At 36.9% G+C, this 9998-nt stretch overlaps 1 long non-coding RNA gene across 6 annotated transcripts; it reads left to right on the forward strand.

Moving 5' to 3' along the window:
- Positions 1-630: 630 nt before the first annotated feature.
- Positions 631-3620, forward strand: LOC110688738. Of its 6 annotated transcripts, none has more exons than XR_002504663.1 (9): positions 631-780; positions 1207-1275; positions 1364-1441; positions 1541-2470; positions 2570-2650; positions 2748-2912; positions 3018-3092; positions 3179-3242; positions 3326-3620. It is a non-coding gene; the product is annotated as an uncharacterized LOC110688738 (long non-coding RNA). The 6 variants fall into 6 exon arrangements; XR_002504660.1 differs by having other exon boundaries at positions 1541-2232; positions 2332-2470; positions 3018-3242; XR_002504661.1 differs by having other exon boundaries at positions 1541-2232; positions 2358-2470; positions 3018-3242.
- Positions 3621-9998: the final 6378 nt, after the last annotated feature.

Below are 9998 nucleotides of genomic sequence, written 5' to 3' on the forward strand. Positions count from 1 at the left end.
AGACACCTTTGGCCGAAAAAGAGGGTTTGACACTATTTTTCGGCGCTGACCAGACCACGTGCAAGGCATGTGACCTCTTAAAACTACTCTCCAACTACGCCACCCACTAGAACGACACCGAAATCGACTTAACTAGCCATCAAAATCGCCCTACCCACCCCACCACCACCAAAACCACTCTATTTGGTGGCGTTTTGGTGGGCAGCGTAGTTGGAGAGTGGCTTAAGAGGTCATGTGCCTCGCACGTGGTCGAGTCAACGCCTAGAAACAGGGTCAAACTCTCTTTCCGGCCAAAGGTGTGGCATTACAATAAAAAAATTATTAAGGTATGTCATTGCAAAAAAAAAAAAAATTATAAGGTGGTTTCTTGAAAAAAAAAACACTACTTATAAAAGGTGGTTTTTTGCAAAATTTTATTATTATTATTATTATTATTATTATTATTATTATTATTATTATTATTATTATTATTATTATTATTATTATTATTATTATTACGGCGAATTCAGGTTTATCTCCACGATAAACAAATCTTTGTTTATCAAAGGACGTAAGTGTCATTTCGCGTAAATAATAAGGGGCAAGGATGGGATTGTATTTATTGTCGTTACATCACCGTTAACTTTCAAAATAGACGGAAGTGAACCAGATTTAACCAGAGGTAAGGAATCGTTTTGTTCAGTTGTTGGACCTGGTTGGTGCCTTGACAATTTGGCGATCCAGACCTCGTTTCAGCAATTGTCGGCGGGAGACGGCGGCGTATTGATGGACGCGAACATGGTACGAAATACTTCCACTTATGTAATTGGTTTTTGCGCTTGTGTTAGTATTCTTTAAGTCAGTGATTTATTCTTTGTTAAATTCCCCCAATTTCTGTAATTTGAATACGATAAGTTAGGGTTTAAGTCAGTGGTTTATTCTTTGTTAAATTCCCCCAATTTATGTAATTTGAATACGATAAGTTAGGGTGTAATAAATTGGTGAAATTCGAATTCGTCAAGTCTAGTGTTCATTGATTGAACGTCCGTTGTATTAGGATGCTATGAGTATAATTAATGACTGGTTTACGCGTGTTAATAACTGTTTTTTTGTGTTTGTGCTTATTGAACTGGTGAATCATTTGTTTGTTGATTGAGCTGATGGAATGTGGGTTCGTGTAGCTTGTAGGTGTTTATTTCAATTAAGCAGTTGTCCTCTTTGTCGTAGGGTGTTGAGGAAGGTTTTAAGTTTGAGCGGAGATACAGGAAGTCTGATTTGTATCCTGGTTTATTCAAGGTAAAACCATATTGATTATGATGTATTAGTTTGTGTATGTTGAGCGTTTACTAGATGTGTAATGTGTTGTCCTGATGGTGTGTACTAGGACAATCGGTTGTCAGCTGGTGGGAAAGTGAAGGAGACTCATAGTGTTTGGAAGGAGCATTCTAGACATAGTACTCGGGTAAGGAAATTGATATATTTTTGTGTCTGGGTGTATTTGTTATTTGTTGGTAACGCTGTAAATGTACTGGTAATGTTGTTATTTGATTTTTCTTACCAGGCTCCTAATCTGACATATAGGATTGAGACTTTTGGGAGGATATGTAGTAGTTTTGATGATAAAAAAAAAATTGGGTGATGGAAATGGGTTTTGGTGGTTTGCTAAACATTCCTAGTGATCTGCAACTTCTGAGACAACTTGGTTATTGGTTAATGACCCGAATAGACCCCATTAGTAAGAAATTCATTGGAGGTGATGGAACAGAATTTAGGTTTTCAAAGAATCAACTGCATTGGGTTTTTGGGATTCCTAATGGTGGGAAACCTGTACCCACCACCAAAAGAATCGTTACTGATGAAGTTCGGGCAGTGAGCAGCCAGATTTTGAGCATGTATGGAAAATCATGGCAGAGTAAGTCTAGCAGGCACGTAGGGAGATTATATAATTCAAGAGGAATACATGTTGATTCAAATATTTTGGATAAGGTTGAGGGTCATTGAGGGAAGGATGAAGAAGTTCAATTTAAAAATTTGTTTCTGTTGCTGGCACTCCATATGGTACTTTGTCCCACACAAACGTCACGTCTAGCAGCATAACTCATTCCTGCGTTAACGTGTGCTCCTGATTGCTCAAGCTATGATTGGTGTGGACTTGTGCTGGATAATTTGATGGAATCTGTTTGTAGCTTTGCTAGTCATTTTTATGGCACTGGATTTGCTACTGGGTGTGGTGGCTGAGTCATTTTTGTTGTGGTAATTATAATTTTTGTGCTAATGTTTGTGGTTTATATAGCAATATTGCTTGTTTGTGTTCCTTCCTTTCCCTACTGATTACTTTACATATGCTTGTAGATTTTTTATCTTGACCGATTGAACAGAGATCCTGTTGATTGGGATTTTTTTTCCCCGTATTATGGTTTGGGACATGGCTTCCATTTGTAATGTAGCTAGGCAAGAAAGAGTACCTGATGGTGATTTTGGAAATTTTGGGGTATGGTGCTTTAACTTAGGGCCTATGTTTTGTGTATTAAACTCCTAAATACTTTATTGATACAGAAATATGTGTTGACATGTGTACTATGACATTTAGATGCTTGACGTGGCTTATGGAGAGCATCACTCAAGGGAGGCTAGAGATACAAAAGGACCGCAACTTGTATATCATGTGAATGTGAGAACAGTTATGGCTATTGTTTTGAATATTGGACGTCATTGTAACTTAGAATATGTGTATTTGATGTTGGTAGTTATTGTTTAATTATGTCCAGAGTGGCGGCAGCACCTAGAGAACGAGTGGAGTTAAAAAGAGGAGGAGAGCCAGGAGTGAGAAAAACCTTTTTATGCGAAACATGCCGAAGACAGAGTCTGAGATTTGTATTTCCAATTTGACACCCTTGTATGTTGGTCAATGTTCTACCGCCGCGTTTCCTTCGGTGAGTGTCTTTGGTAACTATTAATAACAACCTGTGTTATTAGTATCAGGCTATAGATATTAGTGTTGGTTGTTTATATTTCTTATTTGTTTTCTCACTCCACAGGATGTCATTGTCCATTTGAGCAATGGTCATAATGGAACCGGAGGTGCACCTCACAATGATGTTGGTGTTTGTGAGGTGAATGTTTTTTTCAAAATTAATGGCCAGCTGAATGTTCGAATTCACAGCTCCCATTGCTCTGATATTTTTATTTCATTGAAAAGGAATGAAATAGTTGTGCTTGGTAGTGGTTGCACGTATACAAATTTTGAAGACTTGATGAGAATGGTAAGTCCTATGATCATTGAATGGGAAGTCTGGAAGTGAACAAGTCTTAGCACTAATGTGTATGTGTATGGTTATTTAATCAGGTGGCTCATCTCCAATCTTCAATTAAGGATCATTTGAAATGTCCAACTACGGGTTGTTGTTGGCGAGTAAGGCAAGTTAGCAACATTCCAATTCTGCACAGAGTAAAGTGATACCATGTTATGCAATTAAACTGTGTAAATGAACCATGTTTGTTGGATGTGGGTTTTAGTGTAATAAAATAATTTTGACTAGTCTGTAGCATTATACTAATAATGTATGAAATTGAAATTTGTGGTGAGTTTGATCACATTTACTTTATTTGATATGTATAATTATTAACTATTTGTTCAACAATGAGTAACCAATTATAGACCCACTTAGCCATGATCACATTCACTGGGTCATCCCATCACATGCGGCCCAAGTTAAGTTTCTGTAGTCCGTCACATTTTGTGTATGGGCTTAGTCCATTCATTTTGGCGGGTGTTTCTTGGAAAAGTAGGTAAATTGTATTGTTTAATGTTTAACATTGTTGATTTAGTGGGATTTTCTCCCAAAACTTGCGCACATCAACATAGTGGGAGAAGCAGTTGAAATAACTAAGAATTGTGAATAAACTACCATTATAATTCAGTCCCTTAGTACATATATTAGTTACTGGCATAATTTATATTACACTAAATATCCTAGAGGAAACTAACTTTGACATTAATGAGATTGCTAAAATAAGAGTCCATCCACACCATACTTACTACAACGGACTTAATGCTAGTTTCTAGATGCACTGTACTATCTACCATGGACTTAATTTAATCAAAGCAAAATGGCATGGGATGTGCTACCACAACTGAAAAGGACATATATGCAAAAGGTCCTCAATCATCAAAAAACACATAAACAAACAACTAAAAATAATTTCCATGAAAAGGTAGGCTTAGGAACGAGTCTGAAATATCACACTAGAACTTGTGATGGAAGTATGACAATGGGTATGCATAGAATACATCCTTGTTTTTCATTTCATTTTTTGCAACCGTGTGATTGTCCGTGACAACCACACTATTGTGAGTCAAGATCAGCTGCTTCTTGTTAGCTGTTGTTAGCTCGCTCCAAAGTTTGTAGAGCCCATTCAAGTTTGCTCTTAATTTCCCGCAAACCTTGTGCACTTTGTGATTAGTCATATTATCCCTCACGTAAAAGATCTTGCGACTTGTGTCCATGTTGTCATTTGGATCCTGTACAATTTAGACATAATTCGGATTATTATGCGAATGTATAGTAACTCAATTCACCTTAAATGAGAAGGTGAAATTTTTTTTAAAAAAAAAATACCTTGCCATGAACATAAAGAACATCGGAGCTAACAATTCCCACTTCCAACGGGGTTGCTCCCATAGCAATAACAGCGTCTCCCTTCTTGATAGTAAGGTCTGACTCCTCTTCGTAGTCCACCTTGGTTGCGTAGTCTTGGTAGATGGATTGGAAGGGTTGATTTTGTCTGACTGTGTAGTTGACTCCTTTGTCTCCCTCCCTTTGGCTTCTCACATTCACAATGTAGAAGTACTCATCTAGCATTGCTCCGGGCGAAAGCCTCTCCATGTGGAGGTCAACTTGCACCGCTTCATTGTCACAGTTGTCAGGAAGGCATGGAAGGTGGTAGATTGGATCTTCATCCTCGTCTAGGTGAACTTGCACCTCTTCACCTTCGACTAAATTACGCGGCATCACCATGCCACCTCTCATACCCATCCCAACATGGTTTCCAGCAGACAATTGCTGAAGGCGACTCATGGCATAAGGTGATATCATTTGTTTCCTGACCTTCCTCTTAGCAACATAAGGTAGTGGAAGGACTGGAAACCTCAAATATTGCTAGGCGTTTCTTCTCAAGACAGTTGTGTACAAGCTGTCGGGACGTTTGTTTCGCTTTAAGCGATGTTTTTTAAGTGGAGGTTTTGGTAAGACTGTGGGCTTGTTTTCGACAAGAGACTTTCCATTGCTAGTCGAAATTTTGGTGCCATCCATGCAAAATGCGAAGGAAGAAGCCATGAATTGCCTTTTTAAGTTTGTTTCTCTTTCACGAATAGGACAGGAGGAATGTGTTTGTTCTCCAAAGCACTGTATCCTTTATATAATGGAATTATGTAGGGTCCGCATGCACAGTGAACATCCTTTTTATTGGCTTAGTGATATTTAATGTCCTAATGGTGTGTTACTACTATTGTAATTATCTGAGGAGGATATCAATGGGTATCCCCTAGTTGTTGATATGAATATAATTGTCTATTTGTTTATAAGTAAATATACAATTTTTTTAAAAAAAAAAAAAAGTAAAGAAGGCTAGTAATTACATATATCCTTATGTACTCGTTTTTGGCGGGAATTTTAATTGCTTATGAATATGAGACAGAGTAAAACATGAAATAATTGAGATATATTACTTAACCTTAATTCGCCGGATTAAATAATAAATTTTTAATTAATATTTTTTACTGTTTTAATTTTTTATATATTTTTTTTAATTTTTTTTTGTTGGTGTGGTGAAATAACATTGGTAGTTGATAGTTTGTAATAATTGATCAGATTATCTAAACTTTAATTAATTAATAATTTATAACATGCCCGTATATTATTAAGATGAAAATAAGAAGATACTACGATTAACAACATTATCCGAAGATTAATAATAATATATTAATGAGATCCATTCATTTAATTACATTAACAAAAGATTAATTAATATAAACAAAATATTCAGACGTACATTAATCTGAAAGATTTAATAATAATATAATACATGTACTGGTGCTTATTTAGGATGCTAATATGACATATACATTATTGTAGCAAAAATTACAATAAACACCACAGGCAGTATGAAGATGGACTCCCTAGACTTGACTTCAACTTGGTGACGGTCGTTTGAGCAGTGGTCGTCGTCGGTGAGTCGGTTGTTTCCTGTTACTTGCACATGATGTGCTGCTACCCACATAAAGAAGCCGCAATTCGTGCAAGTAAAATAAGCTCATCGTGGGTTCAGCTCTGACCCAGACACTCGAACGTGCGGAAACCGGGGAGGGCTGCAACCACAAAGTGGTGAGTGGATCACAATTGGTGGAAATTCATTGCGCGCTTGTCTTCGATTTATTTTCGGAAACATAATTTTTCCCTCTAATTTGTGTAATTGTTCGGAACCAAAGAGAATGACAATTTTTAGTTGGATACGAGTTCTGCCAAAATGAACAACCCTTTACAATTTAAATAAATTATAAAGACAACTTATTAATAACTTTATTGCTGTAAATGTGACAAGTGGACGGTCCTTGGTTAACTGGGATTTGTTGTTGTAATATAAACTATGAAATGTCTTCCTAGATTCCTAATTAAGAAAAACAATCAGATTATATCAATTCCGTGTAGCATAATTAATTATAGCTGGAGTTATTAATTATTAGATTCATTGATTAATTAGCTTAATAAACCACTGAAAGATTTATGAATGTATTTTTTCATGTACTTGAGTTAATTACAATACGGTTCAATGTAATACCAAATACCTATTTTATTATTAGTGTTGTCGTATGTAGTACAAAATTATATTTTTTTAATTTCACTTTGTCGTATGTAGTACCAAATTATAATTTTTTAATTTCACTTTACTAATAATTTTTAAGCACAATGTCAGCTTGGCACAATAAGTTGCATATTTGGTAATATAAAAAAAAGATATTGTACAGTTCAGTGCTACTTTGGTGTTTGCTTTTACCGCATAGACCTTCTGCGGACTGTATTGTAGGAGTCGTGGATACCGAGTGAAGCATGCGTTAGTAAAAGTTTGAGTTGTCACATCAAATTTGTTGGGGTTTATTGAGTCCGACTCACCGCGGAAACAAACTCCTACCCGAGGAACCACTCGCAATAATTAAAATCATAAAGCATAAATAAATAATCACAAAGAAAAGATTACGAATCTTACCCTCGAAGCAAGCTTCGCCCAAAAACCGGGGCTCTTACTTGAAAGCTACGAGCACGTCAAGCGCCGCGCCTTCGACGGTATCCACCCAAAAAAAGGCGAACACAACTTTAAGGTCTACTACCTGGGGGTTAGCGAGGTCCGACCAAAATCCGAGTGTTATATGAGTTTAAGAGTTTTCCCAAAATTATGGAATGCTCTTTTTAACTCCCACTCAAGCAAAGAATTCTCAAGCCATTCCATGACTATTTATAAGGAAGTATGCCTTGTGAATTTCACTCATCTTTCAATGTGGGACTTTTAACAAAAAGATCCCACATGGAAAGATTGGTGAATTCAACCCTTAGTTAAATAAACAAAGGAAAAAGTAACAAGTGTCACATGGTTAGGTGTGGACCACTTTCTCACTTGGTCCCCAAGGCATTTCACATGCAATGTGAACTAACCATGTGTCACCCAACCTTGAGCCCCAAGTTGGGTTAGGTTGGCCCATTTTATTTTGGCCCGTGTCCATGACCCATCAACCCGGGTCCACGGTCATTGCCACATGTGTCGCCACCGTGGCGCGCCGCCATCATGGTGTTGCCACGTGGCACGCTGCCAACGTGGCACGCTGTCACTTGGTGGCTGCCACTAGGTGGCTGCCAACATGGCTGCTGCCACTTGGCGGCGGCCACGTGTGCTGCCACATGGCGTTTTGCCATGTGTGCTGCCACATGGCGTTTTCCTATTGGGCACGCATTCCTAGCCTTTTGCGTGGCTAGGATTTTACTTGTTACTTGATGCATTTTCCAGTCTCGCCAAATCCTAAATTTTGGCTCGACATTTGAGATTCTCCGACGCTCGGTTTCGACGCTCCAAGCTCGAATTTCCGACGTCTAAATGTTTAACACTCGGGCGACGAATTAATTTCTTCCGAATTAATTCGTCGAGTTGGTTCGTATATTTTGCTTGGGTGTGACCCGAAGGGTTCAGTCAAGATTAAGCTGTAATATTAATTATATTAATATTACTGATCGGAAGGGGCCTCCACCCAGGCATTCCGATCACTTGACCTTACTGAATATATTAGCTTTCTAATAATTCTGAACCCGCTATCAGAATAATACACTTGTCCGAAGGACACCATTCCTTTTTCATCAGAAGATTGTTGGGACTAACAAGTTAAACTCCTTCCATAAGCAATGTAGATGAGAGGCTTGTCTGTTGTCACATGTCCTAGGAAAAGGTAATATACTTTTTGTAAAGTATGATGTTTTACGGTTTGCAAGGTATTTTTTCCCGCGTAAAAGCACGAATATTCATTTGTTGGGAAACTTCGTTAAGTAAGCTGGGCATATGTTACGACGTCAGTGTGTCTTTGAACCCTTTAACCATTTTCCATCATTCCCGTTACGGAAAAGGGTGGTAAATGACAAATCGCTGCACAATACACGGTAATTGAATGAAAAAGTAGAACAAGTTTAATAACGTTGTCGTTACTTCAGCGGATGGAAGGGATGTTTTTATTCGTTATCCAACTAACAAAGTTGTTAATCATATTAGGAGATTTTTAGGGTCCAATAAGAATTTATAGCTTAATTAACTAGATAACCGTATTCAGTAATTGGGTATGTTACTAATAAAGTCAAAATTTTGGTGTGCTAATTACTGAATTATTTGACAATAAATATTAATTCTATTCCCATCACAACACCAATTTGATCCAATAGGAACTCAATTACTGAGAATTATGTGATTGGTAACGGGGTTAGGCCTACACGAGAGAAGACTATAGATTAGGATAATTATTAGAACAATAGTCTACCAACACAATTAATATTAATGTGATCCGCTTAGATCTCAAATAATGAGAACCCTTGATCAATAAATAGCAGTGGTTTAAGGTTTAGGGCTACACGAGAGAAGACTATAGAGTAGGGTAATCATTTGAACAATAGTCCATCAACGCAATAAACAATATTGTCATCTACTTAGATCTCAATTAATGAGTATTGTTGATCAATAACTAGCAAATACGACTATAGATTAGGATAATCATCAGAACAATAGTCTACCAACACAATTAATATTAATGTGATCCACTTAGATCTCAAATAATGAGAACCTGTGATCAATAAATAGCAGTGGTTTAAGGTTTAGGGCTACACGAGAGAAGCCTATAGAGTAGGGTAATCATTTGAACAATAGTCCATCGACGCAATAAACAATATTGTCATCTACTTAGATCTCAATTAATGAGTATTGTTGATCAATAACTAGCAAATACGACTATAGATTAGGATAATCATCAGAACAATAGTCTACCAACACAATTAATATTAATGTGATCCGCTTAGATCTCAAATAATGAAAACCCGTGATCAATAAATAGCAGTGGTTTAAGGTTTACGGCTACACGAGAGAAGACTATAGAGTAGGGTAATCATTTGAACAATAGTCCATTGACGCAATAAACAATATTGTCATCTACTTAGATCTCAATTAATGAGTATTGTTGATCAATAACTAGCAAATACGACTATAGATTAGGATAATCATCAGAACAATAGTCTACCAACACAATTAATATTAATGTGATCCGCTTATATCTCAAATAATGAGAACCCGTGATCAATAAATAGCAGTGGTTTAAGGTTTACGGCTACACGAGAGAAGACTATAGAGTAGGGTAATCATTTGAACAATAGTCCATCAACGCAATAAAAAATATTGTCATCTACTTAGATCAATAAATTAATGAGTATTGTTGATCAATC

This window comes from Chenopodium quinoa, unplaced genomic scaffold (genome assembly GCF_001683475.1).
Source record: "Chenopodium quinoa cultivar QQ74 unplaced genomic scaffold, ASM168347v1, whole genome shotgun sequence".
Classification (NCBI taxonomy): domain Eukaryota; kingdom Viridiplantae; phylum Streptophyta; class Magnoliopsida; order Caryophyllales; family Amaranthaceae; genus Chenopodium; species Chenopodium quinoa.